Source organism: Adiantum capillus-veneris, chromosome 22, assembly GCF_014529385.1.
Source record: "Adiantum capillus-veneris isolate H3 chromosome 22, ASM1452938v2, whole genome shotgun sequence".
In the NCBI taxonomy this organism is placed as follows: domain Eukaryota; kingdom Viridiplantae; phylum Streptophyta; class Polypodiopsida; order Polypodiales; family Pteridaceae; genus Adiantum; species Adiantum capillus-veneris.
In genome coordinates, this window is record NC_140952.1 from 38,908,862 (window position 1) to 38,920,884 (window position 12,023).

A 12,023-nucleotide genomic window follows, 5' to 3' on the forward strand; every position below is an offset into this window, starting at 1 on the left:
TCTGGTCCGTTTGTTGGCGATAGCATTGTTACTTTTCAATCTGACCAAAGAATATAAGCGCATGGTGATTTATTTTTGTTGCAGTGATGAGATGGATGAAGAGGATGAGACCCGCATGGTTCATCTAAGCGAAACACAACCTGATGACTCTTTTGCTATGGTAGAAGACGCACGTATTGATAGGATAGAGGATGCTCTGGCTGCAATTTTGAAAGAATTACTTGGAGACCAAACCAGAAACACAAGTTCACTACTGTCAGAAGTCACTCAAGCGATACATAATTCGAGAAACACAATTGAGGAGTATGCAATCAATGTTACAGATGTACAAGTCACAAAGCAGGAAGAGCAGATTTTCTCGCTCTGCAAAGAACTAATGGCTTTGAAAGCACAGGTCAACCGGTTAAATGCAATACTATCTAGGTTTTCGAATATGCTAAATCGCAGCCAGAACGCATGATAAATTTTGGACATCGTATTCGAACTTGTGGCGCTTTCTAATAATGTAAATGAAGCGAATCATGTGGATTGTTTAAGCTTTTTATATGTACAAAATATGTAGCTCCTTCTGTTATGCAATCTACAGAGTTTAATAGATCTTCGTCTTTTGATGACCACCAACAGTTTCTGTATACTCTTAACAGCAGTCTCTGTTTTGTGCTCCTTGTCTACCAAAAATCTCTAGCTGCTTGACAGTTTGGCTCATCTTACTCTCTATCTCATGTTTGTCATGAACACCAGCAGAACAGTCATACACCGCATCTGCACACTGTCATCATTGCCAAACCATGTGAACAGTGTCACGATTGATACGACCTCAGCAGATTATCTGCCACGGAGTCGATAGCAAAGACTGCGCCTGTCACCAATGTTGCAGCGTTAGCGTCAGCAGAATTTTTTTTTCGTTGTGCGCGAAAAAAAATCCACATCAACAGCATCTGACCGGATTCGCCTTAATCCGCTCCTAGGCCCAAAACGTCCTTTTTTGGTGACGCCATTAATTAGTTGTGAGAGGCAAAAAAAAAGGAGAAGGGGAAGGATGAAGGGAAAGGGGAAAAAGGAAAGGGGGGGTGTTTAGGGTAGGGTAGGGTAGGGTAGGGAGGGAGTATTCTTCTTTTTTAGAGTTTAAGGGCACCCCAAGGGGTATCGTAGGCTTGCAGCCTAGTGGTTAAGCACGAGCCTTATACTCTCTACGTGATGAGGTCAAATCCTACCCAAATAGCTCTGTAAGCATGTATTGTTTATGGGAATCTCAAAAGATCCCTTGAAAAACTAAAGGTAATGAGAGCATTTGCAAAAGTAAAAGGTGGAAGGAAATCACGCGTCTGTCTCTCTTTTTAGAGTCCAGATATTTTTGTTTTTTCTTTGCAGTTGACAAAGAGGAGTATGCGTTCGTGAGCAAGAATGGGTGCGATAATATGCAGGTGCAACAAACAAAGAGCGATGCGAAAGAGCAGGAGGTGGAGGGGAAGGGTCGCAAGATTGCGTTGGGGGGAGGGGTGGCGGTCTCTCTCTCTCTCTCTCAGCTGTGTGTTTCGCGAGGCAATAGCGTTCTAATGGAAGGTCTGAGGATATATACAGGTGTCGTGCATCTCACCCATTAGCCTCCCTTGTGATCAACGAGACGTTGTTAGCCATTGTGGAAGGATATGCATCGTGTGCATGTCTCTCTCTTTGCCTTGCTTCGCTCCATGTTGTGCCTCATTTGAGTGTCCTTGCCTGGTATACATGAAAGGACTGACGTGGGAGGGAGGATACGAGCGAGCGATGCACGTGAAGAGCAGGGAGGGGACGACGCTGAGTGCATGGGATGAGAGCTTGTTGTGTGGCGAAAGCACAGGAAATGGTGAACACGGTAGAGGGGAATCGGGATGCAGCAAGAGATTAGATGTTTGGAATCTCAATTTAGGAGATTCCCTCGCTTTGGACAGAAGAGAGAGAGAGGCAGGAAGATTTTTTGGATGTCACAGTCTAGTGTGACAGCTGCGAAAAGGCAATATAGCATACAGTGGGAATGCAACTCCTGTGGGGTTTGTAGAACCAGATGTGCAAAGGGCTGTTTGATGACGGCATCACATGCCAAGGTGTGAGAGCAACAAACGGGGATGAAGGGGATGCGAGCACTATCTAGTGGAAGGGGGGACGATGGGGCTATGGGGTATCCATGGACCTCGCATGCGCACCTAGCCACTAAGGGCATCTCCCATTGCAGGATATCATTGCAACTCAGGTACCATAGGAACACAATCTAGGCGAAGTCCTCTGTCTAGAGAACGGGAGAAGGAGAGAATATTTCAAGATTCGCCTTTATAAAAGCTGGACCGAGTTGATTGGCGATGCTGAAACATCTTGGAAAGATTCTATGTAATGAAAAGTAAAAGTAGAGCCGATAGGACATTACTAGTATGTTTCCCCAATTTTGGAACCAGGTCGATTAGCGGGTATCTTGGGAGATGCTCTGGATGAATCTAAAGTGAAAAAGGGGGCAACAGACACGTGGAAAGAGGAAGGGGGGAGAGAGAGAGAGAGGAATCTCCTTTGGAGCAGACACGTGGAAAGAGGAAGGGAGAGAGAGAGAGAGATAGAAAAATCTGATTTCGGAGGTGACTTGCGATTGCGCCTCGCGCATGGGGCCTCAGTCGTGTGAGGGCAGAGTGGAAGAGAGAGCGCTTGAGCTCGTATGAGCGAGTGTTTCAGTGCAGGAGGGTGTGGGGATAGCTCTGAATGTAGCGCAGAGGACAGAGCGAGAGCTCTCATCTGAGATGTGCGAACGCGCGTGCGATGTGTGCAGGTGCAAGAGGGTGTGGTGATGGGTGTCTCCCTAGATTCCTAAAAAAAAAAAGGAAAAAAGATTTAAGGGGACATATTTAAGCGACTCTAAAGGATTTAGGAATATTTGATTGTGGGCACTGGGCAACCAAGATTTTTGCCTCATAGGTTGCCACGAGGTAGACACAAGCCTTGAGGAAGGCCATTTTTTTTAATTTTTAATTTTAGCAAAATTCACAATTGTGAGTGAATTAAATTTATTATCCCAAATAATTACAAGGTCTTGTCATGTTCGTGTTGAGCCATGACGTCATCCAGGGATCATAATTACATCGGTTAGCAGGCACTACAAGAGGCTATTCATATTAGCGACGCTCACACAGCGACGCTCAAAAAAAAAATTCCGGCGTCGCTATGAGAGTCGTAAATTTACAAGTAAATTTGCGACGCTCATAGCGACACCCTCTGGGCTAAAAAAATAACAGAGAGCGCCCAAAAACTCAGATCTCAGATCTGAGTTTTTCGGCGCCCTCAAGCAAGGAGCAGGTAACGCTCTCCCTCTCTCTCTCTCTCTCTCTCTCTCTCTCTCTCTTTCTTCTCCACACACACACACACACACACACGAGGAGAGGAAGGAGAGCCAGGTATGCTCCTTCCCTCTCCTCACTCTCATGTTCCCTTCCCCTCTTTCTCTCTCCCTCTCTCTCTCTCTCACACACACACATAGTGTTTTTGAGAGAGAGAGAGAGAGAGAGTACAAACATAAACAAAAACGCACACACACATACATAAACAAAGAATGCACACACACATTGAGAGAGGAAAAGAGAGAGAGAGAGCATGCATAAACAAAAAACACACACATTGAGAGAGGAAAAGAGAGAGAGAACATGCATAAACAAAAAACACACACATTGAGAGAGGAAAAGAGAGAGAAAACATGCATAAACAAAAAAACGCACACACATTGAGAGAGAAAGAGAGAGAAACTAATTTAACGTCGTAGGAAACTAATTAAAATTAAAAGACCTAAAGATCTAGCCGACGAGGAGTTGAACTCAAGACCTATTATTCAAGAGGGAAATGGCATAACCAATCTATCATACTTGGCATGGGTGATAGAAAGGTTATACCATTTATCTCTTTTTATTGGCACACACATCCACACACGCGCACACACACAAGAAGAAGAGAGTTATAACGTCGTAGGAAACTATCCTAAAAGACGTTAAAGATTAGGTTAGATGTAGACTTACGTTAAATTAGATTTAGGTTTATTTAAGTTAAATTAGATTAAATTTAGGTTTATTTTTAAATAGATTTACGTTTGTTTACGCTAGATTTAAATTTACGTTATATTAGATTAGATTTAGGTCTTCATAGACTGCGATGCCTGCATGAAGCGGGTGAAGAAAGCCCTCAATGGAATATAGGGTATTGCTGCCTTCACTCATGGTGGGTTCCGTCGATCCAAAAGTACTGGTGAAATGTCTTCAGAAGATAGGGAAGAAGGTGGATCTTCAGGGCGGCAAGAGTCACTACATCCCCGACACAATGACCATCTAGACAACCTCTAGTCATTCAACAGCAACTTCAAAGTTAGTAACAAGAGCAAGAACGGTCTAAAGGGCCAATTGCTGTCGTCATATGTGGATGGAGATGAGGCGGCGTCACCGCCGGAAGTTAACTCTCACATCTTTATTGATGAGAATGCCAACTCTTGCCGAGTTATGTGAAAAATTATGTGTTAAATCAGTTTTAAGGTTCTTATAATCCCTGTTAGTTTAGTTCTTTGTTTTTAATGTAACATAATTTCCGTTAGATTTAGATTTATGTTATATTAGATTAGACTTAGGTTTATTTAGGTTTACCCACACACACACACACACAAGAAGAAGAGAGTTTTAACGTCGTAGGAAACTATCCCAAAAGACGTTAAAGATTAGGTTAGATGTAGACTTACGTTAATTTAGATTTAGGTTTATTTTTAGTTAGATTTACGTTTATTTAGATTTACGCTTATTTACGTTAGATCGAGTCCACGCAAGAATTACTTACGGTTTAGGGTTTAGAGTTAGACGAACAGTGAAAAGATCTACTGTGAAAAGATGTTAAGATGCTGTGAAGTGCTACAGCTAGAGAAGAGGCAAAGGGGTTTTGTCCACTACATGCAGTATCATGTAGACGTGGGTCTGTAGATTTCTTGTACCCACAAATATAGGTATTGACCAATAAAGACGAGATTATAACCCGGTGGTTCTGATCTCCGTGCACCTCTAGACCGAGGTGTGTGGGGATTGGACATGACTAGAGAATGTGAGGTAAAGAGAGAGAGAGAGAGAGAGAGAGAGAGAGAGAGAGAGAGAGAGAGAGATAAGACGAAGAATTCCAATAGAATATTAAATTTGTTGTCCAGGTTATAAGATTTTTATCCTCATTATGAGTAGTGACGAGGATGTGGGACCGTCCAACCGAAACACCTATCTCTCAACGAGGGTCTTATGTCCTTGTAATCAATGCAAGCATGCTGTGCGACGGACAAGACGTGTTTCTTTGCAGCACGTTCACGAATTTGGCGAGTTCGATCCATCTATTATAGATCGAGTTGTTGCCAATTATAACTCGTCGGACTCTGACGCTGGCCAACAAGCAGCAATCTTGCAACCCAATAGACGTGTTCGCAGGCGCTTTGGTCAAGCAGCATATGTGAGGCCACAAGATGTAGCCTCTGACAGCTCGGGGGATGATCATGCAGAGCACATTCCCAATGAGGCAATGTTTGAGCCCGAGATTGATAAAATGATCAAGACGATCATGGATTCAGAAAGGCTTATCTATGATGATATGAAAAGTGAAGCCGATACGCCATTGTATAATGGAGCACGTATGTCTAGATTGAAAGCACTCCTGGTTCTTCTCAACATGCAGGCAAAGTTTGGATGGAGTGACACTAGCATCACAGCGCTTTTCGGGTGATCTATTACAATTAGTTTACTTTAATAAAACTCTAAATGTATAATGATCTGATAGATTTTTACACGACTGTATCGTATTTTTATGTTGTGTAGATTGCTTAAAGAGCACATACTACCAGCTGACAATGTGATGCCAGATTCCCGAGATGAAGCAAGAAAGATTTTGCGAAACTTGGGGATGGATTACAATTCTATCCACGCTTGTCCTAATGACTGCATTCTTTTCAGAGGGGAATACATAGACATGGAGAAGTGTCCGAAATGTGATTCCGAAAGATATGGAGTAGATCTCCACGGGACAAAAATTCCACAAAAGGTTTTGCGACATTTTCCTCTGCTTCCTCACATCAAGCATTTCTTCGAATGTAAGTCCATGGCCGCCCTAGCATCATGGCATGATGAGAATCAATCTTCGGATGGTGTGCTACGAATTCCTGCAGATTGCGCAGCCTGGAAACATATAGATGGAACATGGTCGGATTTTGCCAGGGAAGCTCGAAATTTGTGCTTAGTCCTGGCTATGGATGGCGTAAATCCATTTGGTCAAAGATCAACATCTTACAGTGTATGGCCCGTTGTCATCGTCAACTACAACATTCCCCCGTGGTTGACTACGAAGAAGGGGCACCTATGGCTAAGCTTGATTGTGCCAGGGCGATATAAAGTGGGGAATATGGATGTGTATCTTCGTCCACTATTGGAAGAGCTACAACAATTGTGGATTGGCATAGAGGTGGTGGATATGAGCCGACACACAGGACGACGGAATGCTTTGATCAGAGGCATTCTAATGTGGACCATGCATGACTATCCCGGGCTAACAGAATGCTCAAGTGATCTATGGACACTCCTCACTCAGACACTGTAAATCTTGTTTTTTCCCATAGTTGATCTATTACCATGTGTATACATGCAGGGCTTCAAACAAGCGGATACAGAGCATGTGTCACCTATGGACCTAGACTGAATGCACGTAGGGCGCCCTCACTGAAGAAGCAAATCTACGAAGGTCATCAAGCGTATCTTCCAGAGAATCATGTGTTACGCGACGGCTTTTTGGGAAGAGAGCCACCAAGGATGTCTGCACAAGCATGGTTAGAGCAGAAAGAGATGTGCGATGACGGATTGCCTCCAGGGATGAAGAGACTATCTCTATGGTACGAGTTACCATACTGGCCCCGACTCATGATCAATCACTTGCTCAATCCAATGCACATATTCAAGAATGTGGGTAATCTACTATGGGACCATCTGACCGGCAAGAAAGATACTTTGGGAGCCAGAGTTGACCTTAGAAATGTGGATCGTATGGAGCAATATTGGCCGCAAATAGCATCTGATGGATCGATAAAACTCCCTAAAGCACCATGGATTTTCATAGGAGCCCAAGAACGCAAAGGAAAAGAGACCATTCGATCTTTGCGGACCCCCACTGGCATAATGCACTCGCTCCGAACGTGTTTTACTAAAGAAGGAAAGCTTACCGGTTTGAAGTCACACGATTGGCATAAAATGTGTCAGGTACGTTCATAGTGGACTTTAATATCATTGCATAAAATGTGGACTTTAATATCATTGCTGCACATACTTTACAGTTTATTTTACCGGTTGCCATTGAGGGATGTTTGTCTCTCGACATCCGTAACACAATCTACAAACTTGCAAAGCTGGTGCAATGGATCTCACAAAAGGAGATCAACGTAGACTCCATACCATTCGCCAAACTAAATGCTGCGGAGCTTGTGTGCATGTTTGAGAAACATTTTCCTACTACCATGCTAACCATTCAGGTGCATCTTCTTGTTCACATAGTTGATGAGGTGGAAATAGCTGGCACAGTTCATTCCAGATGGATGTTCTTCTTAGAACATTTCATGAAAACGCTTAAGGGATATGTGCGTCAAAAGGCACGTCCGGAGGGTAGCATGGCAGAAGGTTGGTTGGTATCAGAGTCCCTAGTGTACATTGGAGAGTGGCTAGACGGATTTGATAAAGCCCGGGACACGCTATGGCGAACCATAGATGATGAGCGCATATCTGGGATTGTCATGTGCAATCTCGGTGTTGAGAAGAAGATGACGGAAGATCTAGAGGCTAAAATCAACCGATTTTGCATGCTTCACAATCCAGTGATGCAAAAGTGGATTTCACAATATGAGGATGCAAAGCAAGAGCGACAAAGGGCACGAATCGAGTGGAGACGGGGAAGACGACCACCGATGCACTATCCAGCGGTTCTGGAGAGCCTACCAACCTTCATGAGCTTAAGATGGTTGCACAACCAATTGAAAAGCGCACAACAATGCGGTGACGAAGTGACTGAGGAAGAGTGGGAGTACTCTCGGGGTTGCGCGACCAAGGTAAGTTTGCAATGTACGACTAGCTAGTGACTTTATTTCTAAACATTTGAACGGCCACTCATAATCTTTGTTCGTTGTAGTATAAGTCATACACAACAGCATAGTGTAAAGGTCGACATTTTAGGGTGGAACGAATCGACAAAAAGCGTTTTACTCAAGATTGTGGAATCATGGCAAAATTTGAACAGTCTAGTCGATGACGTTCCTCTGATGCAGATCCTGTGGTGGCGGAACTCACTTACTTCGGCACGCTGCAAGAGATTTTGAGGATCGATTACATAGGATTTTTTGTCGACTTGTTCGACGTGCAATGGTTCAAGATAATCATGGAGGGTCGCAATGCTACTGTGTGTAGAGGAGAGTCTGGTTTTCTTGAGGTGGATTCTACTAAGAAATGGACTGACCTAAGAGACACTTTCGTACTACCCGAGCATTGTGAACAAGTAAGTATGTAAATAGTTACATCCCCTTTTACAAGTTATGTGCTTGAAAGCTCTCATGTAAGTTATGTGGCTCTGGCAGGTAATATTTCATCCTACAAAGTCTACATCAAACTGGTGGTACGGCATAGAGGTAGCCCCTTGTAGTGCAAGGACGTATGAAGGCTACCATGTGCCAATCACAACGGCATCAATGGAGGAGATCAGAGAAGATGCTCAATCAGAAGCCGCTGCGGTGGTGCCAGACGAGCATCAAGATGCTACTACTCTATATGGGGTGCATGCAGAGGAGCTACAAAATGAAACAGAGGATATGTGTTTAAACGGAGAGCTCTATATAGATATAGGAAGTTATGCTGAGTTATGCGAGGATGAGAGAGAGATCTCTTAAAGCCACAAATATTGTATTTGAACAATTTTTCTCCGTGTTGTAAAAGCTCTGGCTCTCTAAGTACCTTCCATGGTGTATAACGCTCTTTTCTACTCGCGCTCACATCTTTTGATTGAAATTTCTGAGTTTTCGACTTGCCTCTTCTATCACTCAATTCATTGCGTCATTGTATTTATATGCGTCATTACGTCATTGTATTTAATGGTCTTTGCGTCATTGTCTACTCTATTCATTCAATATTAAGTTTAAATATTCGTGTGTTTAATGTAGGTATGGATGATGAGGAGTTTCTTTCTTCTTTGTCACCGCAGCAGAGACAGTGGTACGTGGAGCGTCATCGCTCTCGCGCATCATCGCGCGTTCCTACTCCATCCACATCTCCCTCTCTTTCGGAGCATTCGGCGCGCTCCGAAGCTTCGGCGTCGACGAGACGAGCTTCACACTCGTCTAGACACCGGCGCTCTAGTGGTGGCGATGGCGGTTGTTGTGGGGATTCCGCCACCGATGCCTCCACACCGCCTCGTGTTCGACGAGGCTCTTTACCCTCCCCTTCTTTGCCCGCCCCCACACCAGCCACAGCATCGCTATCTACGCCAGGTTTTGCACGGCTGACTGTTCCTAGCAGCTACACACCTCTACCTACTCCGCCAGGAGCCACCCCACTCGACACTCCTCGCTTCGCCGCTAGAGACCCCTGCCGGGACACCCAGGTTCACGCGTCACCGGCCAGAGGGCTTGCCTTACTCCGTCGACTTCAGCGGCGGCATCATCATGGATGATGACAGCAAGAAGGTGATCTCGCGCATGCGTGGTCTTTGCTCTCAGCTGTTTAGACACTACATACTAAACAAATGGAGTGAAGTACCAAGTGATTTAAAAAACAGAGTCATCAGCATACTTCATGATGAGTTTCCCGTTCCAACATGGGATCAACGCTTCAATGAAGACCTGATGAAGATTCGAATGCGCGAATACTGCAAACACAAGCGTTCCGAAGTGCAAAAAGCAATCAAGAATGGGTGGAACATGCCAGATTGGCTGGCCAAAGAAGATTGAAAGAATGCGAAGAAAGCAACGCGCGAGAATCCCGACAAGTGGAAGCAACAAAAGGATGCAGCCAGAGCGCGAGTAGAGGCAGGGAGCTGGCACCACTTGGGGAGCGGTGGATGGGCATCATTTGAGGCCGATTTTGTAAGTGTTTTCGCATTGCTCTTTATGTTCGATAGTTTAGGGTTTATGAGTTTTTTAATTCTAACATAATGAAATCTTTGTATGTTTTGACAGTGGTCGATGACAGGACGTGATCCCACACCGTACGAGCATGAGTACGCAGGCAGGAAGGGCTTAAACGCCCTGATGGACATTCTCAGTTCTCGCGGCGGCATGGTTAGTATTAGGGTTTACTCTTTTCTATTTTTTGTATTGTTTTATAAATGTCATTACATGTTTATACTTACTGAAAGCTGTCTTATTGTCTTTTTTTGTAGAATCCGACAGATACGCCGCTTGGACGCGATGAGACGTCTGACTAGACGACGTCAGTTTAGCCGTAGCTAGATAGCATTAGTTTAGGGTTTCTCATAGCTTATGTATCATGAGACGGATTTTATACGTCTTTTTGAACCATGTATATTATTACATTTGTCACCACAGTTCATTTTGCCAATCAATTCTTTATGCCTATGATGTTGTACAATTGTCATTATTACATTTGCCAATCAATTCATTTTGCCTATGATGTGTACAATTGTCAATTTTACGCTTGTCAATTTTGCAAACAATGCGTCTTGTGGGTGACTATTTTGGGTCTATTATCTACCCTTGCACTTTTTAAAAAAAGTGAATCAAGTACAATATGGTTGATGGGTGGCAGGGCATTCAATGCCCTATCACCAAAAAAAAATTCTCTCGGGCGTCGCTATAACCGTCGCTATTTATGGCTCTGTAGCGTCGCTATGAGCGTCGCTATAGACTTCTGTGTAAACGTCGCTATAACTGTCGCTATGAGCGTCTCTATATAGCGACGCTTATAGCAACGCATATAGCGACGCCTATAGCGACGGTTATAGCGACGCTCTCGTAGCGACGCTATTAGCGACGCCGGGGGTTATAAAAACCCAGTGTATTTCTGTCGCTAACAGCGTCACAAGAGCACACAACCTCTTGTAGTGAGGGCAGCCATCCCAACCAACTTACCCCCTTATCCTTGATACATAGGGTCCATTATCATGTTCTTGTGGGATCTTTTACTTACCAATAGCCAAGATTTTTCTCTGGCCTAGGCATGCCATCTGGTGACACCAAGGCACAAGTAGTCCTAGACTAGTCCTCCGATTGTTGCTTGCGTCTGAGCGTCCAGATTAGCACTTTTCTTTCTTGTATAATTTCTGTGAAGCTTGCCACCTCAAGACTTCCTTTAAACACACGTCGGTTCCTTGTTTGCCATACATTAAGTAAGAATAAGTACCGGACGATTTGAGTGCCGATGAGGATGGCAGGAACACCTAAATTCTTCCCTCCTAGGAATAGATCAGTCTTGTAAAAACTAATTTTCCATGTTCTTTGGACCCGCTTGCATATTTTCCCTGCGAGGCCTTTGATAGTTGGGCAATCCATGAAGAGGTGGGCCAGATCTTCACTAGCCAACCTGCACCCCAAGCATCAATCCGACCCAATCCCTCTTTCCTGAATCTTCACCCCCGTCGATAGAGCACCCCAAATTACCTTCCACAAAAATACCTTCATGTGCTGCGGAACCTTTGGCTTCCAGATGTTCTCCATTACTTGCTCCCACCTTTCCTCCGGCCATTGTTTTTTCCATATCTTGTTAAGGGGGCTATACCAATTCTTCTTATGCATCATTCTCTGGTATATGTCTTTAGGATGGGGTTTCCATAAGAGACTGCTTCTGGGCCATTTCCAGGCATTCCAGTCAAACTCGTAATCATAGATAGGCATCACTATACTGTCAAGCTCTTTCCTCACTTTGTGGACTAGCAAGACCTCCAAGCTATTCAAATGGTATTGGGTAACCAGAAAGTCAATGGTTTTCCAGCTCTTGTTGTCACTGTCCCAGAAGTTTCCTAGT